A 27,963-nucleotide genomic window follows, 5' to 3' on the forward strand; every position below is an offset into this window, starting at 1 on the left:
AAGGCAGCCTAGCATTACATAATGTACTCCCATGGGCGGTCTGGTGTGCAGCCATGGTGGCCCTCATACTCAGGGGCTCAGGCGTGTCAACGCACAAATGGTTAGAGAGATGAATATCCATATTGTAATGGAAATCTCGTAGACATAGCGGGAACCGCCGTAGCCCCTGGTAGCGGATGGGTCAGTGCAGGACGGTGGCGCCCATGGTGTCATTGAAGTTGAGGAGGCGCCAAAAGACCCCTCCGTGTAAAAAGACTCACCTTGGAAAATATGCGGATGTCGGGGAGATGAAAAGTCCGTTACACTCACCTGCGTCGTTCGACGCTCGTGCTAAAAGACCTACCCCTGCCGCCGGACCTGGGATGGGTACCGGAGAGGGTAAGTGTGAGCTAGATAAGGACCCCGGAAGACGCTAATGGCGTCACGTGACCCCGGGTGCCCCAACCCCATTGGTGGAGAAATCAACTTAAGTGCGGCCATGTTGGAACGGGCAGCGCATCTGACTAACAGTATCCGGTTTACACCCGTGACCGCGGGAAATAGTCCCCCATAGGTTGAGGTTTGTGAGAAACGGGTAGCCATGATGGAGCAGGCAAGCGAAGTGGGAGGTATGCCGGAAGTGATGGACAAACCAGCGCCCCAAAGGATTGGGTTGGCGAGGGCAGTCGCGATGACCATGTTGCAGTATCATGGTAACACTGGATCTATGGGGATATAGCCCGTGTGTCGAAATACAGTACCAAAGCGGTAATAATCCGCTAGGAAAAACAGACACAAAACGCGGAAGGGAGGGTGACAGATTAAAAAAATAAATAATAATAGAATACAGTTGTTATATCTATGCAGTACAGGTGGAAAGTAATACCAGTGAGATCTATATGACATCTGGTCTATTTATGGGGGATGTACCAATTTCCCCAAAGCCAAGAGGGAGTGGTCAGGGGCAAAGGTCCCAAAATCTATCTGAACGGTCGTGTGGGATGTAAAACACACATAGCATTAGAGAGGGCTCAAGCCTTAGTAAGGGGAATACTTAACCAGTGAGTGCGGACCATGGGATGTCATCATTCAAACCAGTCAGATGTGAAGATAACCTAAGGACCCATCTTTGTTCTAGTTTGAACAATGCATTCTGAGAGATCTGAGGATGTGCTTCTAAGACCACCCAGCTGATGGTGTCTGTCTGGTGTTGCATTTCTTTGAAATGAGTGTAAAGTTTGGTAGTCACTCTCTGACATCGTATGTTGCTCTTGTGTTCCATTATCCTAGTCTTGACCATGCGGGTGGTCATGCCTATGTAAACCAACTCGCAGGGACATCTGATCATGTATATGCAGTTTTTTGTATTACAATTGGTATGTCTGCTCAATTTCCAGTGGAAATCATTCTTAAAAGTGATGTTCTTACAGGTGCTGGTCAATTTGCACACTACACAGGAGCCACAGGGGAAATGGCCCCTGACGGGTGGTAACTCCCATATTGTCCTTTGTGGACCGATGGTACTCAATCTAGGTCTAGTGTGAACCAATAGGTCTTTGATGTTCTGTGTGCGTTTGTAGGCAAATCTAGGTTTGGGTATGTTGAGATTACCCGTGTCTAGAATCCCCCAGTTTTTCAAGATGATCTTTCTAATCCTACTTGAATCAGATGTGAAGGAAGTGACACAGGTCAAGATGTCAGTTTCAGGTTTGATGTGTGTTTCTAGTAGTGTCTCACGTGGGTTATTCTTAGCCCTTTTCATAGAGTTGTGGACACACCTAGTGGGATAGCCCCTGGCCATCAGGTTAGTTGATAGTATTTTAGCTTCTGTGTTGTAGTCCGACACCATAGTGCAATTGCGTCTAATGCGTAGGAATTGCCCGAAGGGCAAGTTATCCCTAAGTGTTTTGGGATGGTGACTGTCATAACGCAGTAGACTATTGCGGTCAGTGGGTTTTTTGTACAGTGTAGTTGTGAGGGTGCCATTGAGTAGAGTGATATTCAAGTCCAGGAACGGGACCAAGTGCTCTGATATAGTGTGAGAGAATCTGAGGAACTCATTTTGCTCATTGATCCATTGTATGAAATTCACACAATCAGTGTGTGTACCGTGCCAAAAAACGAGTATATCGTCTATAAATCGTTTCCAAAGGGAGATGTTGTCGAGGAACGGATTTGAAGTACTTAAGATCACATTTTTCTCAAAATCTGCCATATAAACCCCCCAAACCCCCCCAGTGCTGCGGCTGAATTCGCGCCGCAGCGAAGGGGTTAAACTGATTGATAATGCTTTTATCTTACTTGTCATTATATTTTGTGCTTCACTGGGGGAACGATGAGAATATTTCAGGCACTGTGCTCATAGTCATCAAAGAGGGGGGGAATGATTAGAAATATTACACACATTTTGAGATATTAGTGTCTACTACTTGTTCCAGATATATGATGTTAGAAGGACAGCATACATCTGATGCATTTCCAAGCACAATATAAATTCCATGTACGTTAAGACATATTCAATCCAAAGTTGGTTAATCTCTGGGCACCCAAATTATGAGGGGCAATGGGGGGGAGCTGGAGGGGTGAATTAAATGGAACCAAGCTGCAGGTAGAAGAGTGCAACTATGGATGTGGCCATGGCATTAGCTTAGTATCTTCTCCCATAAATCTTCTACAATGAGGTATGGAACATTTTGGTCCACTGCCAATGCCACAGCACTGGCTGAGCTACACTGGCTACCCTTAAAACAACGAGTGGCCTTCAAGTCCCTCTGCATTGTCTTTAAAGCTCTGCACGGACTTGGACCCAAACCTCTGCAAGCCCTGTTTCTGTGGTACACTCCTGCCAGAGACCTACGTTCATCCTCTGCCTGTCTGGTAAAGGTGCCCAGATTCAACAGAACCAGAACAGGGGGCAGATCCTTCAGTGTTGCAGCGGCCAAGCTGTGGAATAGCCTGCCCACTGACATACGTCAGATATCACAGCTTCTTCCATTCAGGAAACGTATCAAGACCTGGCTCTTCCCCAAATAAATTGTCCGTCTGACTGTTCTCCCGGTTATCCGTTAACAGAGTAATTTCCAGCGCCAGGAAGCCTGCAAGGTGTCAGTTGCGCTTTACAAATTCTCAAAATAATAAAGCATGCATCTGGATGAAGAAGAAAAAAATGGGTTGTTTTTTGGCAGACAATACTAGTTAACATCACATGTCATGCAACCCCATACATCATTTGTCTGGAATGTATATGTCTTGCACAGATTACAGTGCTATTGCAACCTGGACTGTACCACAGAAACATAGAGACATTGGGGGCTTAGACAACAAAGTCTCACTGTGGCCCTGTGATTTAGGTATACCTCTTTTATGGCCCAAAAAGTAATACACAGACTGCCACTCACTATTAGTATGTGTATTAAACGTCACTAGTTCCTAATGGCCATGAAGTGAACCAAGCAAACACAGGAGAACCATCCTTTATTGTTCCTTCATGTGTTTGCCTGCGGTAAGTAATCATGGCGTAGCCTCTTAACAGCACAGGAGAAAAGAAGAGTGAAGGCAGGATTTTCTCAACATATAGAACAAGCATGTGCAATGCAATGGGTCTCGCCTTTGGGACCTTATATGTATTTAGCTATGCAGCACATTTGCCTGGGTGCTGAAACATCTACTGTTCTTTAACATGGACGGAGAGTAAGCACCAAACTGAGTGACACACCAGGTATGGGAACACATGGAGAGAAATATTGCCTTTCAGCGGGAAATGGTATAGTCCAAAGCTCTGTTTTTAATATAAAATCAGGGCCTTCAGGGGTCATATTACTGAAAATACAAAATTAAAAAAATATATTATTGTCTACGGGTGCACGTGAAAGACAATTTCTTTGGACTGGAATCTAGAGAATGCTAAAGTGATTCTGGTATTTTACTGACCTCTGCTGGTCGTTTTCTATCAAGAAAGTTAAATAGAGGCAGTTGCCAGAAAAATAAAAAAAATAAAGTCCCTCAGCAGAAAGCAATTCTGGTATTTTACTGACCTCTACTGGTCGTTTTATTTCAAGAGAGCTAAATAGAGGCAGTTGAACAGAAACAAAAGACCCTAACCGGAAGCAAACAAGTCCTAGGGCTGATCTCCAGAGCCCACAAAGTACATACACATATAAGTATATACTAAAGTATATACAAGAGGTCTCGAATGCTCGATCTAAAATGGTATTGCTTGTGATATGCACCACATAATAGTCAACAGATAGAATTGTTATGCCTGAATCTTGGTACAGCATATGCATAAACACTTGGCCCACAACCTTCCCCAACGTTTCACTGGAGGTACAAATCATCTAGTCCAAAATGCTAACACATTGCCAGCACTGTTGTTGAAACTGTACAAGTTTCCACAGATTTACTGACCAGGTGCAGCTACTTATAAGATACTTTTATCACATAAAATAACTTGCTCCATTTTTTTAGTACCATTCTTCAGTTGTTTTTGACCAAAACCACTTTTGGAGTAACAAAAGGTGAGCAATGAAATACCCAAGAATGACTAACTAATTTAGAGCCTCAATAATTTTCTCCGGCTCTGCCTAGCATCCCGGAAATGGAACTGACAAGTTGCAATCAAATTTCACCCCCACAGGGCCTCTTCAGGTGTTGGACCCCAGACTGCAAAACATTTTAAGACCTGGGCAATATTAAACAGCATGTTTCCTTTTGCCTTTATAGATTTGGCATGAAGCACATATTTTTGAGAAGGTGCAGATTCAGAGAAGAATTTGAATAGATAAAAATATGCACAGGAAGGTTTGAGCTAATAGGCGGCAAAAGCATTATCTGATTCATCTGTAAATATTCTGCAAAGGAGATAAACCATTATCTGATTCATATGCAACTATTCTGCCAAGTCGATAAATTATCTTTTTGTTCCATATACATATTATATATTATGGCATTATCCAAGGCTAGGAGTTTGATCAAGTTGTAATAAACCATGCGGTATAGTTGAAATAATAAATAAAATCAAAAGTATTTGATAATTGATTACATTTAAAAAGTATGGTTATAATGGTAAATGTTGGACTTGGCCTCTCTGCAGGATCATCCCTGAACCTTCTGCCTTAACATTCCTGTTTTGTTTTCAACCCATTTTTGTTGGCTTTCGGACTCAATGCACTTTACCACTACCAACCAGTCCTAAGGTGTCTGTGAATTCTCTCCTTTAAACATGGTAAAAATGGCTTACACCCAATTAGCACATTTAGTTTACTTTTAAGTCCCTAGTAAAGTGATATTACACGTACCCAGGGCCTCTAAATTAAATGCTACTAACGGGCCTGCAGCACTCATTGTGCCACCTACGTGAGAAGCAGTTTTGAACATGTCTCAGGTCTGCCATTGCAGCATGTGTGTGCAGTTTTAAACTTCCATTTCAACCTAGCAAAATAAACATTTTCATAACTAACTGGTGCACCATCGCACACCAAACGCAAGACACACAACCATCAGTCAAAGAATGAGAGTCTAATTTAATCCAAGTTATCCATAGTAATCAATTATTATTCCTGCTTTCGTCTGAGTTTTCAGTTTACACAGAGGTAACCTGATTCCAGTCTTCACATGCAAATGAAATGTCCATCCAGGCTCATCTCTACAGAATGTCGGAATTCACTTCTCATCTTAGTTAACTGTACTGATAATCCGAATGCATTTCAGGCAGAAAGCCTTTCATCAGAGATGACTACAATGTAGAGAACGACCCATCAGTAACCAACCGTCATCTCATGACTGTAAGCATAAATGAAGTGTTGAACAATGCATATGTAATACATTAAAATAGTGCACGAAAATGACGATGCAGGACCTTGCATCGCAAGCTTCCGTCGACAGCATCCTTGACGACAATGCAGGACCTCGCATTTCAAGCCTTTTCAATTGGTTCATCAGAACCGCCACAGCACAACGCATCTTCGACACAGGACCTCATATCGTCGTAAGCAGCTCATCAGAACTGCTACTGCGTGACACTTGCTTAACACAGAATTTGACAATGCTCTGATAACAGGATTTAAGGTACTTTGTCTAGTGGGCCCACCTTGGTTCCTGTATCCGGCCTGCACTCCATGGCGGTCAGCCTGGACCTGTGACTATGTCCCAGTCTGGCACGACCAGATGACCAAAGTTGGTGCTTTGTGCTTTTTCCACTTAACTCTTTAAAATTGCAAATCTCTGGTTTTACTGATTGGATTTTTGCCAATTCGGTTTCAAATAATTTATTACATTTTCTCCTTTTTTCTAAGTGTTAAATATTGTCCCTTGTGTTAATGTATTTTTATAAAATATATTGTGTAACAGGCCCTGATGAAGCGACACATGATTTAAGAGGTCACGAAACACGTGATGGTTTGGTTTCAGTTGTCAAGTTCCTACTTATTAAATAATAAAAGTAAGGAATTTTGAGTATCACGTGTCTTTGATTCAGAATTCTGCCCATGACAATATCAATAGGATGTATGATATATTCAGTCGGCAATATTATCCGGTTATGTGCATGCAACGTATTGAGATTCTATACATTTTTTGCTTTTGTTTTATCAGAAAAGTATAAATCTACTGAAAACATGAGCTGTTGTCCTTCTTGCCACAGTACTTCCCCTGTGTTTACGTGCACGAAGGCATGTATTTCCTAGTTTTGTTTTGGGCTTGAATTTTCTGGACAGTTTGACAACATCCTGTAGGGGATCGGATACAAATCCTTTTGTGTGTTTTTTTCGAGACCATTACTCATTGCAAAAACTGCCGTTTCCCTCCTGTTTCTCTTTCAAGACAGACACTTGTGTCTGTCTCCAAGATGGACCAATTTTTAGTGTTCGCCAGTGAAAATTCAACATTTGTATGTCTTATTCGCCTTTAGAAGCATGCAACTTGAAAACAAACAATGCCGCCATTCAGTTCATAGAGGACATGTAACCAAACGTGTTTATTTCGTGTCAAAGTTTGTCTTCACAATTTTACAGAGTAGGATCTAGTTACACACAAATATTTGACAACAAAATCATCAATTTGACAATGAACACAAAAGAAGCAGGTTTAGTTCACTTGTTTAAGAGAGAGTAACATTGTATTACTTTATGCTACATAGGTAAATATGATAATATTTTGTTGCAGATATTAATGAGTTGTTCAAGACCTGCACTCTTAGCATTTGAGAAAAAAACGCATCTGCAGTCCTTTATATACCACGAGCTCCATGGAGCAGGTCAGTCTGCGACTCAATGCTTAATTCATAAAAAAAAAAAAAACAATGGTAGGGCCATTGTGAGGAGGTCAGTACGGTTTGTACTACACTTTGCCCTTACCAGCACTGCTAATAACAGTGCCAACAGAAATACTAACCACCACAGTCCTAAAAGTGTGAAAGTTGAGACAATTGCCGGCCATTCAAAGCTATAACAATTGTTTGGGTGGCATGTATTAGTCATTTTTAATGTATATTAAATTATGACACAACTGTGGTTGTGCTCCTTTGAAAATTAGGCAGAGAACACCACCATATGACAGACTGTCAGAAGTGCTGTTGCAAATTTTTAAGTGCAAGTGCTGAGGACCAGAAAACACCGGCACAAATTAAGCACTGCTGCAACTGCTAGTACTTTTATACTAGCTGAAATATCTGTAGAAAGAAGTAATATACATGGAGTAGTATTAACTGTGCTTGATCCGGTGCAAACTAAAATTTAATTTGAAAACAAATATAATGCGCAGTTATTTTTTGCAAAATAAATATTTACAATGCGGGGAAGAGAGAGATAAGTGTATTGGCCAGAATCACAGTTTACCAGGGTGGCAGCAAAATATTGAGATTTTTAAACCTGCACCTATTTCCCCTCCTAAATATTAGTTTACACTATATCTTAAGATGATTAGATGTGGAGTTAAAATAGTACATCTATATATGACTGGATTGGGGAAACAAAATCAACCCTGGCAGAAAAAAGCAAGTCACAAAGGAATTCCATGACCATAAAGAGGAGCAACCACAAAGGCTGAGTTCCTATAGACAGTAATAGAACTCTGTTGGCACAGGTATGCACTTGTGACAAATGGGGACCCTCGCCTCTAGTCAGGGTAAAGGGGTACACTCCCAAAATAACCCCTGCTCACCCCCTTGGTAGCTTGGCACAAGCAGACAGGCTTACCTCAGAGGCAGTGTGTAAAGCATTTGTGAACACATACAGTAATCCAGTGACAATCCTACAGATGGACACCACACAGGTTTTAGATCAAAAATAAGTATTCTTTATATAGATTTACCACAAGACCATTAAACAACAAAAATCCACAATACTGTTACTTTAGATGGTAGAATTTAGCTTAGTTCTTATAAGTTCTTAAATGCGACACTTTAAGTCAATGTACCTTTAGATGCGACACGCAGGGCAACGAAAGTGGTGCAACAATGTTGATGCGATGAAGTTTTTGGTGTAAAGAAATAAAGACGTGAAGATCTTCCAGATGCGGCACGCTTCTCCGATGTTGCAAGAAGACTTGACTCGATGTGTCACCTACAGCGGCGACATCCCTTTATGCGATGCGACGACAGCGGCCTTGGCGGCGACACTCTTCTCCGACTTTGCGAGACGCTTCCGCTCGATGTGATGTTGTAGCGGCGACACCCCTTTACGCGATGCCACGACAGCAGCTCCGACGACGGCACGCTTCTCCGTGGATGCGAGGCACTTTTCTTGATGCTGCGCAATGCGACAACTACTATGGCTGCAATGGCGACACGCTTCTTCCTCGATGCGAGACTCTTCTCTTGATGTGGTGCAATGCGTCAGCTATGATGGCTGCGATGGCGACACGCTTCTTCGGCGTTGCGAGACACTTCTTCGATGATGCGAGACACTTCCGCTCGATGCGACAACTGCAGCGGCGACACCCTTTACGCGATGAGACGACAACAGCTCCAACAGCGGCACGCTTCTCCTTCTTGAGTCGCGCTTCCAGCTCCTTGCGACACACAGTCCCTCAGAAGGCCCAACAACAGCAGGAGGCACTTCCAAAGAACTCTAGGGAGCTGGGGGGTGAAGTCTGTTGTTCCTGAGACTTCAGCAGGAGGCAAGCTCTTTTCCAAGCCCTTGGAGATCCTTCACAAGTTTAGCAAAAGTACACACAAAGTTCCTTTCTCCTCTCTTTGGCAGTAGGCAACCCCTGCAGGCCAATCCCCCAGTTTCAGGTAAAGTCCCGCCTCAGTTTCTCCTTGGTTCCTCTCCTCATCAGAGTTTCTTCTTGTTTCCCAAAGTGATCTAAATTCTTGGGATCAGGGTCCCAATACTTATACCCCCAAATCCTTTGTCCTCTGAGGGCAGAGGGGCCTTTGCCTTGTTCAAACCAGTTCTGGTCAGTCCTGGAGCACCTTGTTTACCTGACTCCTTCTTTACTTTCAGAGTGCAGGGCAGAGACATCAGACGCACCACAGGAGGTGGAGCCAGTATTGTGGAGGGAAGGCACAGCCCTATTCAGGTTCCAGGTGCAACTCCTCCCACCCATCTAGATGCAGATCTCTCTATTCACCTCTGGGACACCTCACCCTGTCTCCTGGTATTGTCCAGCCCTGTCACTCAAAACTCCAGACAGGGAATACACAGCCTAGCAGAGGCAGGTTTGAATGGTTAGACAAGAAAATGCCTACTTTCTAAAAGTGGCATTTTCAAACACAGAATGTTAAAACCAACTTCACTAAAAGATGTATTTTATCATTCTGAGTTCAGGCATACTAAATTCGAATTTCTACCATGTTCCCTGAGTCAGTTAGGATTATAAAATGTAATAACCAAACTGTCCATTCTGGCCTATGGAGAACAGTTAGCCTTGCAATAGTGAAAAACAAAAATGGCTGTAGTTCACTATTAGAACACGCCACACACACCAGGGCATGTCCTACCTTATCCTTACAATGCACCCTGCCCTTGGGCCTACCATAGGGGTGTCTGATATGAAGAAAAGGGAAGGTTTAGGGACTGGCAAGTGGGTGCACTTGCCCAGTCAGCATGACAGTACCAGACTGCATGCAGGCTCTGCAATGGCAGAACTTAGACACATGTTTACAGGCTGCTTCTGTGGGTGGCACAACCAGTGCTGCAAGCCCACCAGCAGCATTTGGATTTACAAGCCTCACTAGTAGCTACAGCTAAGTGGGAACTTTGTTCATTAATGTAGATAATGAAAACCAAAGGTGTCAAAATGCACCCCTGGCACACTACACTAGCTAGAGGAAAGATATTAGAAGTTTTCCCTGCTCAATCATTACGAACCTTAGCCCCTAAATTATCATGAAGTTTATGCAAGAAATTTACCAGTGGGACAACCACTCACAGATCTATCAAAATCAGCCATTGCTTTGTCCTGCTCACGTGATCGAATACGGTGGATACATCCATAAAGGCCAGGTAAAGTGGACAGCGCCTTGCGACGGTATACCGATCCACAATCAAATGTAGGTTCAGGAACTGTTCCACAGTACAAAGCCCTGGACAAAAGCCATACTGACAATGGCGACAAAATGTTATTAGGACTAGCCCACTACCTTAACCGATAAAAAATTACCATCCTCAGAATCTTTACATTGCTATTGATAAGAGAAATCAACCGGGAACTTTTGGGTCATTCACGGTTCACTTGTTAAAAATTTTGAACAAGCATTGAAAGTGCCCAAGAGCTCGGAACCCTGCTACACAGGGAGTTATTAAACAAATTTGTGAATAACGGATCTTAGAGTTCAATGACATACTTACAAATTTCCATAGGGATTTCATCCGGCCGGGGAGCTTTACCACTCAAGCTCTACCTTCATAGCATCCTCCACTTCCGATAGTGAAGTCTGAAGGGAGGGGGGGGGGTATTCCAATTGGGCCTGTAGCAAATCATTACGTGTATTATCCTCCAATGGAAGGTTAATAGTGGCAAAGTGCTTAACCCACTCTGAGCCAGATATATTACAAACCAAAAGCAGATTAGCTGGAGAATCCCTCTGGCAGAATTTGTTAACAATGTCCCAAAACACTTTGCAATTATTCCTTGTATCTGCTGAGTCCAGCTGTTCTCAATCCCTTTTATTCAGAAAGTCCATCTTGCCCTTGATAGTTCTTTTATAGACCCTCCTGTCCTCCCGGATCACCCTAATATCTCTAGGATGCCTAGAAAGAACTTTCCTTAGATTGCGATTGGCCACAGATCAATGTTTGTCAAATCAATGCAGACGATCATGGGCTGGACGGAAGGGTTTCATCAGATGACTCTTAATGCATAAGCCTAAATGCTGATAGTGGGCTAATAAAACCCACACTCTCCTCTGCTAAACAACCCATATATGCTGACAAATTATTTTTTAGGAGACAAAGTATGGCCATTTGGTCCGTCAAAAACCAGACCAATGTTCGGCCTCCAATAGTACCTTGATTTTAATAACATAGTCTTCCATAAAGTGCTTGGCACAACAGGCATTATGTAGAAACGTAGTTATGAGTGATTAAAATTTTTTGAAAAAATTAGCGCCTAAAATCCCAAAGTGCCAACAATGGATGTGTAGTCATGCAAGACTGGGTCAAATGTAAAAAATATGGCCTTCCGCAATGAAACACAGTTTGGATACAAGAAGTGGATTGGACCCAGTCCACGCTAACCTTCAGGCTTAGAAGAATTGTCAAGAAAAATGTGAGAAGATAAAGTTCAGCAGGGCAAGCGGTATCCATGGAAGGAGCTTGGAAAACATCCATTAGAACACAGGCATTACATCGTAATGCCTTTACAACGCAAGGCGTTACAACGACGCGTTGTTACATCACATGCCATTACAACGCAAGTCGTTACAAGTGGTAGGGGGCAGAAGGACTGTTGCACACACTGGAGATGGAATAGTAAATTATACTATTGCAAACTCCAGCGCCGCCCTACAGCAAGTCATTGTAACAACTTGCATTGTAATGGCATGCGTTGTAAACAAATGCATTGTAACGAGTGCTATTCAGGAGCTTTATTGTTGGGGGCCTCTGGAAAGTCGCGGTGTCGATTTCTACATTCCTTGTCACTTTTTTGGAAGCTGATAATCTCCAGCAGGATGAGGTAGAAAGGTGTAGCTGAAGACAATGCCAGGAGTTCAGAGCCCCTTTGGCGAAGGATTGCTGAAATGGATTTGCTGCAGACAGTCTTTCCACAGGTCCAAGAGTAAAATGAAGAGTGGGTCAGAGGGCCCTCTTTTTTTATCTCTGGTGTGTCCCCTGAAGTCGTGAGACATTTCTAGAGGTTTTGCTTTCAAGTGCACCAATGCCTCTATGGTGTGATTGTCTGGGAGGAATTCATAAACTCTAACTGTCAGTTACACCCATGTGACCCAGGGGAGGCCTCATGCACCTAATGGCTAAGGGTAGGAAAATTACAACATTCTAAAAGTGCCATTTTCAAAATAAAAAATCCGACTTACCATTACAGAGGATTTTTCATTGCAATTTCACAGATACCAAATATCAAATGTTTACCTGTTCCCAATCGAAAGTTAGCACTTATTAATAGTAATACAGCCACAAAATGTTACCCCATGGGACAGGTAGGCCTCACAGTAGTGAAAAACAAATTTAAGAGTGTTTAATCTTTAAATATGTGAAAATGAGCCTTTTTGGGGGCCCACCGGTGCAGGGGTTCACCCTTATCTGTCCACTGGTTCTTAAACCAACAAAGTAGAAATTGGCACAGAAGCTGGAATACCAAAGAACAAGTTTATTAATAACTCATGAGTGGGACTACATCAATACAGTACCCTCAGGCCACTGTAGGAGGTAATACATGGAATAAAGAAACAATGGGCTTTTTATACATGCTTTGTTGCTGAGTAAGCATGGGGACTCAAATGGGAGGTACAGGCATATACAGGAATAGTTATTGTCTAACATGGACAGATAGAAATCACTGAGTCAGCAGGGTGGGAGGAGAAACAGAACTGCTTACATCATGGAATAGCCTGACAGTTACACTCTAAGACAGGTGCATTCTAGCAGCAAAAGGCCGTTCTGAGCATATACATAGCTCTGGCTCAGTACTGAAGGAGTTAACTACAGTTGATGAATCAAGCAGAATAGAAAAGCAAGCAACAGTGAAGACGGTAGAATCACGTGGCTTAACAAAAATGGCTGCCACAACGAAGATGGATTTAGCTCATGCTAACGGCAATTTCTGTTGATTTCCACAGACGGCCCATTTAGCATTAGCAGAAGACATCCGCTATGCAATAGAAGAAACATGAAAACTATCACCAACATCAATTAGCATCAGTTTTCTTATTTCTTGGTCAGTTACTAGCTGGGCAATTACATTTTTGGTACTTTGTTTGAATGGGATACATGAGTTACAGGTAGCAGCACAAAGGGAACAAAGCATTGGGCCGCATTGTATACAGCAGGAAAAAAGGATCACAGCAAATATACATAGGGCTGACAATAGCTTCCAACCCCAGGTAGTGATCATTGTCCAAAAGCATCCAGTAAAAGTCCAAGTTCCTGAATTCGGATGGATTTCAGAGGCTAGTTTATGCAACTTCAAAATTGCATCATAAACTAAAGGGACGTGGTCAGGGATATCAATGCAGCAACTGCTCCCGATAATGCGGCATGCTCAACCATGGTCCGCTAGAACCACGTCAAGGCCCATCTGTTTTGGAGCACCACAATTCTCGCAATTTGTAGCTCTTCCGTGATGTTTCCAAGTGCCATAGCTGTCTGATTGGTTACAGCCTCTACAACACGTGTCAAACGTCTGATCTCCTGGCTGTTTAAGGCAGCACCAACAAAGAAGAACAGTCCCAAATTAAAGTCAACATATTGCTGCAGTGCAGTATCAGTATCATCATGATTTATTGTTCTCTCTGATCGACTCTTAGAAGTGTCAATGTACTGCTTATAGTCTTTATGGTAGGATGCAGGAGCCAAAAACACAGGTGGTAGCAAAAAGGACACATAACAGGTTCCCGACCAACCAATGGGTAAATGGTAATATCCCTTATTTCCGCAAATAAAATAGGTGTTGTGTGATGACATAAAACTGCTATTGTTTACTCCAGTAATATTCAACACCAGAGTACAGTCACTATTACCCACAGGAACACTTCCAATACTGTTCACACACAGGTCTGCTCGTGCTCTAGTAACATCTATAACAGGAGGTCCATTACCCTCGACAGTTCGAGTGTTAGGGAAAGCATAGCACATGGAGGAGTTTCCTCGGCGATACTCCTCCATTTCCCATACAGTTCCTTTAGCTTTTGGATCTCCTTCCTCATCAGGGTAACAAACTCTGTTCAACTGGGCATTCAATCCACCTACATCAGCATAAGTAAGGTTAGCAACTTCAGATGCCCATAGTAGCGCAAACCAGGCCCTACAAGAACCATTGTGTAAAAACGACAGAGGAATGAAAGGAGTTCCTCCCTTTTTCTGATCATTCCACACATCCAACAGTTGGTGATGTTCGAAGCATTATGGGTGTGATGCAACATTTGAACAAATGTATTGTTGAGGTAGGACATCCTGTGTTGCTGCTCATGATAAGGGAGAGTAAAGTACTCATGCTCAATGGGAACAGGAGTAGTAACAGTCAGTAGATATCGAGCAGGAGTTACTCCCTCTACAACCCATGTTATCATAGCAATGATGATAACAATGGAAGTAAGTCAAATAATGAACACAGTCTTTCAATCACAGACTCTCGTAGCAGTTGATTTCTTTTTCACAGGCATGTTCATCTCGACGTTGATCAACAAGGCAGATGGGGCCTAAAGTCCTGGGCAGCCGTTGGGTTCTTCACTGAGGTTGAGACGGGTATCACTACAAGGGTCCCCCCCTTTGCTACTCAGGCTTTCACTAACCCAGGACAGTGGCTCAAACAGTCTCTTTTTTTTTTTTGCAATGAAGTGTCTCTCTTCCGGGGTCGCAGCTGATATCGAGATGCACCAGGGATCGTGTGGTCCGGGAAGACTTCCTCAGGTTCTTCAGGTGACGTGCCTTGTCCTTTCTCTGTGTCCAGGATGTCGTGGTGATCTGGCAACACAGCTGGGCTCACTAGGTCATGCGGAACCTTCCGACAATGGGTTGCATGCACCCAGTTTGTCCGATTGGTCTCTCGCACTGCAGTCCTGGTAGCCAGGAGCATCTGCTCAGGGCCGCACCACCTCGGGGCTAGGCAGCTGACTGTCTGGAAGGACTTAGTCACCACAAAGTACCCGGGCCGTCGATCATGGCCCTCACCCTGCGACCTGTCTGGAAGCTCCCGAACCTGTTGATGAATAGAAAGCAAGCTGTCAGTCAACTGAGACAAGTAGTCACTCATCAACACACAAGGTACATCATGTTTAGGGCGTGGCTTAGGAATCTCCCAAATATTCATTGGCCTCCCAAAAACCACCATACGGTGTGAGGCCAGATAGTGTATGTGGTACCAATCTAATGGATAGCAATGCCAAGGGCAGTGCATTAGGCCCTTTCAGAGATGTGGAAGCCTGTATTTTGTCCAACTTAAGCTTAAGGGTAGAATTGTATCGTTCCACTAGCCCTGCTGATTGTGGGTGGAAAGCAGCATGGCACTTCTGCTTAGTTCCCAATCCTTTCAAGACATACTCAACAATGATAGTGCTATCAACTCAGCTGCCTGAGCTGACTTCTGTGGGATGCGGGCTGTCTCAACTACTGTCTGAAGTGTTGTAATTGCATATTATGTTGTGCCATCGGGCAATTTCAAGCAGGACCCATCAACCCACAATTCCCAATTGACACTAAAAAGGGGAGTATCTTGTAGGTCAACACGACCCTTTGTTTGTTCTTCAAGAAGGGATATACAGTCATGCAACTCTTGTGACTGGGACTGAGTAGCTGGGAATGGCAATAGTGTAGCGGGGTTTAAAGTCACACATCTTTTCAATGTAATATGAGGGGCCAAAAGTGTCAATTCATAGCCTGTCAAGTGAGCACTAGTCAAATGCTGTATTTTCGTCTGGTTCAACAGGGTGTCAACTGCATGGGGTACTAACACAAGCAATCTATTTGACAAGACTATTTCCTCACTCTGACGTATGGACACAGCTGTCGCCGCTAGCGCTCGAAAACACCCAGGCAGCACGCAAGCAACTGGATCAAGGACAGATGAAAAATATGCACAAGAACGCTGCTTATCACCGTGTGTCTGGGTTAAAACCGAGAGGGCACAACCGTCCCTCTCGTGTACATAGATTGTGAAGGTCTTAGTGTAGTCTGAAGTTCCTAATACTGATGCAGAACAAAGAGCTTGACGTAACTGTTGGAAAGCATTCTGACATTCAGTAGTCCATGGGAGGGACATCGGAGTGTCTTTAGTCAAAAGGGCCAACAAGGGCTTGACAATGTAGGAAAAGTTAGGGATCCACTGCCTACAGAAAGAAGTAAGGCCAATCAGTGCAAGAACATCCTTGTGAGTATAGGGCACAGGCGTGTCTAAAATAGCTTGAATGCGGTCTGGTGTGAGTGCACGTCCCTCCTTAGACAGGAGGTGACCTAAGTAGGTAACCTGCTGTCTACAATATTGCAATTTCTTCCGAGAGACCTTGTGATGATGAGATGCAAGAAATGAGAGCAATAACAGTGTTCCTTCTTCGCACTGGTCAGGGGTATCAGCAGACAAAAAGATGAATAAGAGCCGCCCTTTTTGGCACAGGGAAAGAATCAAGCTGCCTTTTCAATGCCTGGCTATAGATGCTAGGACTCTCTGTATATCCTTGTGGAGCTCTACAAAATCAGAAGTATCAATTATTCAAAGTGAAGCCGAACAAATAACGGCTATCAGGATGAATAGGTATTGAGAAAAATGCGTTTTCAAATCAATTACGCTAAATGTAGTTGCAGTAGGAGGAATCACAGTAAGAAGTGTTGTGATGTCAGAGACTACCGGGTATTGGGGCACTACTATCTTCTTGAACTCTCGTATGTCAATGATAAATCTATATACTTTAGAATCAGTGTCCTTTTTCAAAATAGGAAGAATAGGGCTATTACAGGTATTGTAGGGGACTTCTTCCACAACCCCCACTCTGATCAAATCCTCAACAATGTGTATTAATGCTTCTTCACCTTCCCGAGATATTTTATATTGGGGCAATCGAGGCAATGAAGCACCTTCCTTCACTTGAATATGGACTGGTGAGATAACCATTTGTCCCACATCAGTATCTGATGTAGCCCACAAGGTACTAGGTAGTGATGCCAGAGCAATATCCTCTTTAATAAGGTAAGACCTCTCAACCATTGGATAGTTGTCATTTAAAATAACACACACACCTTCTGGGAAACAACGTATTGTAGCACGAAAATGTTTAAGCATATTGATACCCACAATGCTGTCCGGTGTGTTAGGGGAAATTAAAAACGGACATGATGCAGTAAATTTATCAAGACTAAATGCAAGTGATTGTGACAGTGGGCTAAGGGAAGGTGTCCCATCGAATTTTATCAACGTTATCATTGTGCCAGACAGGGAAGCCCTAGGAACCAATTGTTTATACAGAGCACTACGAGTAGCTCTTGTATCTACCAGAAACTGATCAGTAGAACCCAAGACATGTGCATTGACATAGAGACCCTTCTGATCTACTCGGACCTCAACCGGTTCCTTACCACATCCAAGGCATTCCTATGCATAATCAGAATCCTTAGGACCATTAGTCGGATAATCAGACATTTGATATTGGTTGCGCCTATCAAAAGTATTAAAAGAATTTTGATTGTGCTCAACTGCCTTAAATCAAGCGCGTTTATCCATGCCTCCCCTATTTCCTATGTTGCCGGGGCGGACTCTCATGTTTCCTCTACCCCGCTGATACTGCTGACCTTGCAAAAGAGGGCACGCAAAACGCCAATGTCCAGTCTCCTTACAATAAGCACACTGATCAGAAGACAAAGATGCTCGAGGGAAAGGGGGTGCACCAGGGCGATACATCGCACATCCGCCTCTACCACCACCTCTAAATGGTGGACCATAGACCTGAGCCAACATAACTTTTGTCTTTAAATCTTTATCCTTTTTATCCTCTTTGCCTTTTGCTTCTAATTCCTGACGCTCGTAATACTGAGCCATAGTCAAAAGGGACACGGGAGAGGACGTAGTCCATGAACTCTCACTGGCCTTTAGGTGATTAGCTATTTCTGGCAACATGTTAGCGACAAATGTGTCTACAAACAGATGCTTACCCGTGTCATCTGTCAATGACTGCTCACTAAAGTCATGGAATGTCTCCTCGAATCATGTAAAGATATCAGAAACTGACTCATCTGCTTTCTGCTTACAAGACACTAATGTAGTCCAATCTATTTTCTTAGGGGGTATAAGAGTTTTCAACTTAGTTAAATAGCTTTAGGAAGATCTAATATCACCTTATGTGGTTTCTGCGCTGGCTCTCTATCAGCATATGTTTCCTCTAAATGCACCCAAGTATCACCATAAGCTACATTATCATCTACCTTCCAAATTGATCTCCACATTTCAGGGGGTAAAATAAGTCTAAAGAACATGTCAATATCAGGTAATGTCATAGTGCAAGAACTGAAAGCTCCCTCTACTTCCTCATAAAAAGTGGCTGGATTTTTGCGCGGATCAGGCAAAGCAGCTTTAAGAGCCATAACATCTGCTCTACTCCAAGGGGCATAGACCCAATTATAAATAAAATATCCTTTTGCATTATCTGAAGTTTTATCGTCACTTGTCCCCGTTCCCTTTGGGGGAACATACAAAGGTGCAGCTTCACGCATTGGTTTAACAGTAACTACAGGATTACTAGTGTCTTTATCTGTCCCAGTAGCTCCTTCTTGTTGCGCTGGGATCTGAACTGTTTCTTCAGCGGTAGCTTTACCAGCTGCCTTTTTCTCTTCTCCCAGATGGAATGCAGCAATTCGTAATTTAACCACTCGTCTAATTAGATCAAAAATTTGTAAAGATTGAAAGGTGCCATCACTTAACTGTTTATAATCAGAATTTATATCAGCAGGCTCTAGATCACCAGAATGTTTTCTAAAACTGGTTATTACTTCACAAGTGAACGTCTCTAAAAAATATACCTGCTCTAGATCTGACCATTGCTGAAATATTGCTAGAATTTCTGGAGCGGAGGCATTCCCATACGCTGCCTTTCAGGCAGTGGATCTAAGAGTGGCCTTATTCTCAGTGGTTGAAGTAGAGCGAGTTGTTCGCCCAGTTTGCTTATCGTCATCTTTTTCATCTAAAGAAAAATGCTCTTCATCAGAACCTTCATTCTCAGGGACACTAGGGAATTTATATGGGAGCGGAGGTCTATCTAACAAAATAGAATACTCTTGAGGTCTATTAAGGATTGGATGAATGGGGTGCCTAACAGGGTACTGGCCAGTTACCTCTAAATGACGCTCCCTATCTTCTCTCTCTTTTATTTTCTTCATTTCTTTATTTTTCGATTCCAACACTTTTGCATAAATAATTTTGCGCTGTTCTTGTTCTGCTATAGCTTCTTCTCTACTCACTATCTCATTCACCTCTTTCTTCCACATTCATACACAATCAAACATATCTTGCCGACTCTTTCTCTTAAACAAACACTGCTCAACATACTGAATCATCTTAACATCAAATGACCCATTTATTGGCCATCGTAGATCAGGATCCTTCTTCGTATATTTGTTCCACAGTGTAATATACATTATGGAAGAAATACCATATTTAATATACATAAACCTATTAGGAGTCCCCTCTAGGGGAGCCGGCTGACTACTTTCCAGATCCATATTGGTACCTCCAAGACAGCAACACATTCCACGATGTGTGCTAAGAGCAGGCATGCCAAAAATGTTATAGTAAATACAATATTATAGTAAAAGTAGTACTTATCCCAAATATAGTACGTATCACAAATATTTCAAAAAGAGAAAAAAACCTCCTCATTACCTGCCTTTACTTATTGCAACATGTAAATCAAACAAACAAAACCAGAATCTTGGCCAAGCAAATCCAAAACAAGAGTGTTGCATCAGCGACCTTACCAAACCAAAGTCTCCAACCTCCACCTGCCAAGCTCTGGGTCGACCTAATGGTCACTGAACAAATTTACAAGGGAGATCTCTGTCGGGACCGGCTACCACCTGGAGGGTCAGATCGGGAAAAACCAGAAAAACACGTCGGTCTGCAAAGACAAAGGGTCTCCTCGTGCAGGGTACCTCCTCAGTAGATTCCTGTCCTCCGTCGAGACCACTCCCTTGGATGGCCGCGCCTCCGATGAGCCCCCCCCCGAGTTGGGTGCCAATTTGTGGAAATGAGCCTTTTTAGGGGTCCACCGCTGCAGGGGTTCACCCTTATCTGTCCACTGGTTCTTAAACCAACAAAGTAGAGATTGGCACGGAAGCTGGAATATCAAAGAACAAGTTTATTAATCACTCATGAGTGGGACTACATCAATACAGTACCCTCTGGCCACTGTAGGAGGTAGTACATGGAATACAGAAACCATGGGCCTTTTATACAGGCTTTGTTGCTGAGTAAGCATGGGGACTCAAATGGGAAGTACAGGCATACACAGGAATAGCTATTTACTAACATGGACAGATAAAAAATCACTTAGTCAGCAGGGTGGGAGGAGAAACAGAACTGCTTGCATCAGTTGGAATAGACAGTTACACTCTAAGACAGGTGCATTCTAGCAGCAAAAGACCGTTCTGAGCATATACATAGCTCTGGCTCAGTACTGAAGGAGTTAACTACAGTTGATGACTCCAGCAGGATAGAAAAGCAAGCAACAGTGAAGGCGGTAGAATCACGTGGCTTAACAAACATGGCTGTCACAACTAAGATGGATTCAGCTCATGCTAACGGCAATTTCTGTCGATTTCCACAAGTACATGTCCAACTTTTTAATTCAATGCAAACTGCCCTAAGGGGTGATTTATATGCAATAAAAGCGGAGTTTAAGGCTTGAGAACGGGTCATATTGCCAAATCAAATTGGCAGTTCAAAACTGCATTCCGGCAGCAATGGCAGACCAGGGGATACTTAAGTGGATGCCAAAATAAGTGCTGCAGCCCCACTAGTAGCATTTAATGTACAGGCCCTGGGTATATGGTATACAATTCTACAAATGACATATAAGTACATTTTATATGCTAATCAGGTGTAAACTAGTTTTAAGGAGTGAGTACAAGCACTTTAGAATTGGTTAGCAGTGGTAAAGTGCACAGAATCCTAAGGCCAACACAAATGAATTCAGCAAAGAATTGAGGGAAAAAGGCCAACGGGCTGTGGGTGGCCCTGAAGAGATAGCCAGGTCTAACAGCATATTAGTTGGAAAAGAAGATTGAGTGTGTTTATGGTGCTTAGCTACTCTGAACAGACGTTCACATATATTTTATAATCATTTGCATTTTTTTGCAACATAAAGATTGCTGATTGGAGGCTGTATAAAGAACGATTCTCCAAGTGGCCTTAGATAGCTACACCAGGTTGGGCTCAGGCGCTGTACCTAATTGTGACAGGCATACCTAATTCTGTGCTTCAGGCACACACTGGGGCCAAGTGTCCCCTCAAACATATGACATCCACAGGACATTTAGATGCTTATTCCAAGTCTGGCTGGATGATATCCTTTCTGGGATATCATTCCACCTGTCAATGGCTTTTAATGACAGTGGAAATGCTCCTAGCAGTAGCAAAGGTGCTTCAGCACGAACATTCCTCCTCAGAAGCAAAATGTGTGCAGATACAGGCCAATAATTGTGGACAGCATGCCCGATTAAAGCCCGTAATCCTAGCCCGTGTGGTTTCCCTGACTCTTTATTTTTTCAGAGTTTTATATAGCATGAACTTGGCCCGAAGGTATCAGAGCGCTTTACATGAGCACCAGCTGCGTTACATAAGGACACATTCATTTGTGTAAGGCACAAGGAGATTAAGTGATTGGCACAGAATCGCAGGATGTTGAACGTCGTTGCCTAGACTCTAACCCGGTTCCCCAGATTTTAGGTTAACCGCCCTAGCCATTAGGCCACAACCTCCCCTTTGGGTGGTATCTCCTGATGCCCTGTAACTGGAAATGGAGGATTAGCAAAAATCAATCACTGTAGCTTCAGGTTCTTCCCATGTAATTCCTGGGCATCTCCTAATGCGTCCCTAAGCATCTCTAAGTATAGGCTATAGAGTTGCAGCTGGCAGCAAAATGGGATGAATAAGTAAGCATACAACATTTAGAGCTAAACAATACCAAAGACAACTTCATAATCATCAACTAAAGTTTTACACTATAAAGCCACAAACAGGTCGATAACGTGACATATCTTCCAGAGAAACACATTATAAGTTCAGAGAGCAAAATATGTTTTTTGCTTGTATTTTATTTGGAAATTGTAGTATTGTTTTGCACATGCAAATAAAAGAGAGCAGCCAGGCAAAAGGGCACAAATCCGGTTTAAATGGTTCAATTTCTAAAAGAGTAAACTTTTATGAAAGAGGGAATGATTGAAAAAAGGTGCATGGCTTGTATTGGGAAAATGAGTTTACAGGTGCCTATAGAGTGTGATTTGAGTAGTTGGGCAGACGTCACGTGCTGGTCATTAGTCTATTTCTTATACAAATATCTGATGATATCCTATAATATAACAATTCGAAATAATCAAGGAAATACCCAGAGCTTAGACATAATTTATAACATGATCTTGCATCGATAAATTAATCAATGTTTCTGAAGTAGAGAATCGAGTGCTGTTGTGAGAAGCTTAATAAAAACTGGGATTTAAAAAAAAAAGAAAATTGGGCATTTGTGAATAGATTTTTGCTGGACTTCACTCAAATGAGCAGATGCGATGATAAAGTGAATAGCAACAAAATGGAGTTATCTTTGTGATAGTTCCCATGAAGTATTAGTGATGTGAGAAGACTTCAAAATTCACAATATGTTAGGGAATGAGTAGTAAAGAAAGTACTGCTGAAATTCATTAAATATTTTACGAGTCAGTTAAAAATGAAACTTTTCAGAAAAGAGTGTTCACTGAAGCGAAGACGATGAGGTTCAGTTCTTCTTTCACTGATTCTGCCTTCAGGAGAAATATTTATAATAATTGCAAGACACCTTCCTGAAGTAAGAAGCTTAACATTGCAAGGCAATTTTTCCATGTAGCATGGTTCATTGGACAAAGACATTTTCTTTTAGGAGAATGAATACTGGTGCAGCATATTGATTCATCACTGAGAGCAACTTTATCTCATGCTGTTTTTATGCAGATTTGGTATAAGTGCATATCAAGATACATTTTATGTGCCATTTATCAGCAGTGGCTTGTAGTTAACTAGTCGTGTAACTTCAATTATCAATGTGATGCAATTAACAGTAAAGTCATGAATATGTTGGGCGAAGACTTAGGAATCTGAGTGCATCTTCACCCTAAATACTGATTCAGGAATGAGCAAGGCTTCCATTTATTTCAGAGGTGATAATGTTTTAATTTTCCAATTGTAGTCTCTCATTTTATAACCACATTTTAATATTGAGTGTATTAAAACGAATTTAATTATGCTATTCGGTATGGCAAAGCCAAGGTTTACGGTGTTTTCCAATATATAATTTTGCATTTTGATTAATGTGTTCCAATTGATATGTTTTAATTAAAAGTTCAATAAAATATTAATTCATTAATTTTGAATGTAGCAGGGTGGGCATGTGTAAACGTTGACTGCAAAACGTATTTTTGCAAAAACATATTGACCCCAAAGCACAGGCTACCACAATCTATAACTCACATAAAAATTTCCCTACAAAAACGTTTCACTTACACTTCATTCCTGTATCAAATACCTTTCTCCAAATATGTTAGGACTGTAGTGAGAATGGCAAATTACCAAACTCCTATAACACATGAGAAGTGAATTTGGCTGGATTTAGGAATGAAATGTATGTTAAAAATAGTTTCAGGCAGAAATGTATGCAAGGTGAGGTTTGCTGTTCATGTTTAGGAAACATTCTTTCATACAAAGGATGCTTTCGCAGGTTTTGTTTTCACATGGACCTTGAATTGTGCCATGAACAGTTGTGTGAATGCGCGAACAATCACACATATATGGGTGCCTACCAATTTTGCAAGGCATAACCACCTGTAACACAGACTTCTCAATTCTGGCATTCAAATAATCCGACGCCTACAAATGCCTCCACACACCCGGACCCCAATATCTTAACAAACGAATCTCCTTCCACATACCCAAGAGAAAGCTCTGATCCACCGACCTCGCCCTTGCCGAAACCAGCGTATCCGCAGAGCAAGAATGGGTGGAAGAGCCTTCTCCTACATCGCGGCTAAGACCTGGAATGACCTCCCGATCAACATCATACGCGCCCCCACTCTGGACATCTTCAGGAAGACCCTCAAGACCTGGCTCTTTGACTGACTAGAGCTGCTTCCCCCCCAAACCCGAGCCCAGGGCCGTACTAGCCACAGCGGGCACCGGGCATTTCCCCGGTGGGCTGCCAGGGTGGGGGCCGGTTTTGTTACAGGGCCGTTTTTGCAGCATAGCTGCAATATTGGCCCCTATAACAAAATCGGCTGAAACCAGCCCTGGCAAATAGCTCGGCCGCACCCCCAACCACCCAGTGGGCCGGCCGAGCGCTTTGCCAGGGCCGGTTTTGGTTCCCTGTCTGGCCCTGCCCGAGCCCCTTGAGACCCTCACTGGTGAGTAGCTCGCTTCAAAAGTCCCTGATCGGTTGACCTGCTATTAACCCACACTGATAACATTGTTAAAATAAATAAATACATTTCTGACCTGCAAAGTGGAGGTTACATTAGCAAATAGTTTAATTAAAGAACATAGGTTTAACTTAAACTTGGCAAATCGTGTTGTGAATTAAGCCCATAATAAGTGCTTATCATCTTAGACCGTGCAAGAAAAAAACTCTAAAATAGCAGCAGTGTCAAACCAAATTTGAGTTGTGTTACATTACGGTAAAGGTGTGTGGGAGGGCAGGCTTGATAAACAGGCGAGGAGGCTGTATATATTTGCCCAAAGAAAGTGTTTTATTGGGTTTCTGTGACAATAGAGTTCTGGATGATGTTGAAGCTTCTGGTTTCCCTCCTGAGAGTCCTTCTTCTTCCTCGTACGATGGATCTGTAGGGTTCGAGTTGGACGTGTCAGGGGGTTCTTCGGCAGTGTCGCGCCCGTCTTCCCGGAGGCTCATAGGAGGGAAAAAGAGGGGGTTGTCATTTTGGTATTTGTTGGTAGGTTGCACTTTCTTAACACCGTCACCACACCACCGAGTGTTGTTCGGGATCAGTTGTAGGACCCTGAAGGGACATAGGATTGTGAAGGGAAATAGGGCCGTGAAGGGAAATAGGATCGTGAAGGAAAATAGGGCAATTTAAACGTAGTCCGGCTAAGCATTGAGAGTACTTATTTTAGCAGTATAGAAGAGTTAGGTTTGTCTACGGGATGAGGTAGCGAGGTCCGATATTTTATCGACGCAGAGACCGTATCGGTTTCAACTAGGCAATCACAGTATATACGGTAACTCAGCCTTCCCCGTTCTCCACCCAACCTCCCCGTCAGTTCTCTACCTCCTCCCTCCCGCTGCCTCCCTCAATCCCTCAGCTCAGACCCCGGTGACGGTTTCACTCACCGACCCCCGCCGTAACTCTCCAGAGTTACGGCCGCTCCTCAGCATCCTCCGGAGGGCACCACCAATCTTCGTACCACCGGTCCTCTAACTCCGCGTCGTCTCTGCCTTCTTCCTGCTTGTCCTCCTCGGGGTCCGCTCTTTCCGCTGTCCTTTCTCCGACTTCGTCTTCTCCGTGCTGTTCATTCCGGGTTCCTTCCTCTCTCTCGCGTTTGGTCCTCGACAACGACGTTCCTTCTCCTCCGGCTTTCATTGGTGTTTGGTTTATACTTCCGGGTTTCACCCCGCCCTCTTCCGGGTCTTCGACTCCCGTCTGTGGACAAACCAGAGAGGAGTATGGATATCGTAGTTTAGGGTAGTCCCTCCTTTTCTTAAGGGGGACGTTGTGTGGGAGGTTACGACCAGAGCGCTTCCACGGCGTCATACTCGTGAGTTCGTCCCGCAATCCCTCACAAGGTGATGGCAGGGCGTCAAGAACATAAGTACATTATAAACAATAACTGCTCAAACTAAGGGCTGCCTTTAGACAAACTCTTCACCATCCTCTGAGACAGTGATGTGCCAAGTTTTTTCTATGTTCACAAAGGTTTGCGATATCCCAGTTTCTGGCCTATAGATTTCGTCTTAATCTAATCCAGCCAAGATGGAAAATCTTCAAATTGCGTAGAGAGCCAGAAATGATTGGAAACGAATAAAATATTTTACATGTTTAGAGAGAAAAAAATAGCTGCCATATTTAGAGGTTAGCTACTTACAGGACAAGTGGTGGAGAAGAGAGACACGGTGGCCCAGATGTACATAAGTCTTTGCATTAGGTTTGCGTTACTTTTTAAAGATATGTGATATGACCAGTGCTTTAAATGGGCCAGCACTTTTTTATTTTGAGAGGGACAGTAACAGCACTTCTCAAGAGAAATGCAATACTTTTAATTGGAGAGTACCAGCACTTCTCAAGAGAAATGCAATACTTTTAATTGGAGAGTACCAGCACTTCTCAAGAGAAATGCAATACTTTTAATTGGAGAGTACCGGCACTTCTCAAGAGAAATGCAATACTTTTAATTGGAGAGTACCGGCACTTCTCAAGAGAAATGCATTACTTTTAATTGGAAAGTACCAACACTTCTCAGAAACAAGCAGGTACTCTGGTACTGAGTACCTGCACTTCAATGTTTCCATTCCAAGCACTGGATATTACTGAGTCTCTGCCTGACACAAGATGTATAGTTATTCAAACAATGCCTCCGAATTTCAGTGAACCTGGAGCACTCCCATGTCTATCTTTTAAGTGCATTGCTAATAGATAACTTTCACCAGGAGGTCCATTAGCCCTAAAGTGTTTGGAGACTTGAGGTGTAACAGCAGTTGTCTACCAGCGCTGTCGACATCTAGTACCCCACCCAGACAGGTGAGATAAAAAACATATATGTGGTTCCCCAACTGATCACACTCGTCACATAAAATGTGTCACTCTTTGAACCTACCATCATGACGGTCTCATGTTGTGCCTCTTACAAGGATGAGAGTGCATTTGTAGAAACCTACACGCACAAGCCAAGATTTCTTATTTTGGAAACCTGAGCTACACAAACATCTAGTTTATATGTCTAGTGTTTTTTCAGGACGTGAGAATGCCACAGTAGCATTTTGATTAAAGTCTTCATGCAAAACAACATCTTCAGTAAACAGAAGCCAATGACTTGGAACGATTTTGCTCATTCAACAGGCTTTCATGGAGAATTTGGTTATGAACTGTAATTAAGAAAATGTTGTTGTTGGTCTATTTTTTTCCCTTGTTCGTCGTTTGCAATAATATTCATATCCTTGTCGTCAGCTTTATTGCAAGTCGTAGCCAATATCTCTTTTTGATATCCTCCTCTTAATGATATTGTATTTGTCATTCTCTACACACGTATATTCCACATTGACCGTGCAAATACGTTTTGCTCATACTTCAGCATATAAAATACTAGTTATTGTATGTTCAAGGTGACATGGAGAATGGAATGAATCTCATTCTCTTTAAAAAAAAAAGACATATGCCAATATGCATCTTTAACATTGATCAATACATCTAAGCATTCCATTGCATTCTAATCACACGTAAGAGCACATTTAACTGTATTGGGGCTAGCTTTAAATTTATCAAAAAACCGTGCCACTTTATTTTTTTAGGGTAAACTCCAGAGTCAGAAAATGTCAGCAAAATGGAACCTACACCAGGACCCCATTCATAAATATTTCATGTTCCTGTACAAATTCCTCCTCAAAGTGCGCCTGGAATTATGGGTCAGGCAGGGCCATATCTT

This window comes from Triturus cristatus, chromosome 11 (genome assembly GCF_964204655.1).
Source record: "Triturus cristatus chromosome 11, aTriCri1.1, whole genome shotgun sequence".
Taxonomy (NCBI): Eukaryota; Metazoa; Chordata; class Amphibia; order Caudata; family Salamandridae; genus Triturus; species Triturus cristatus.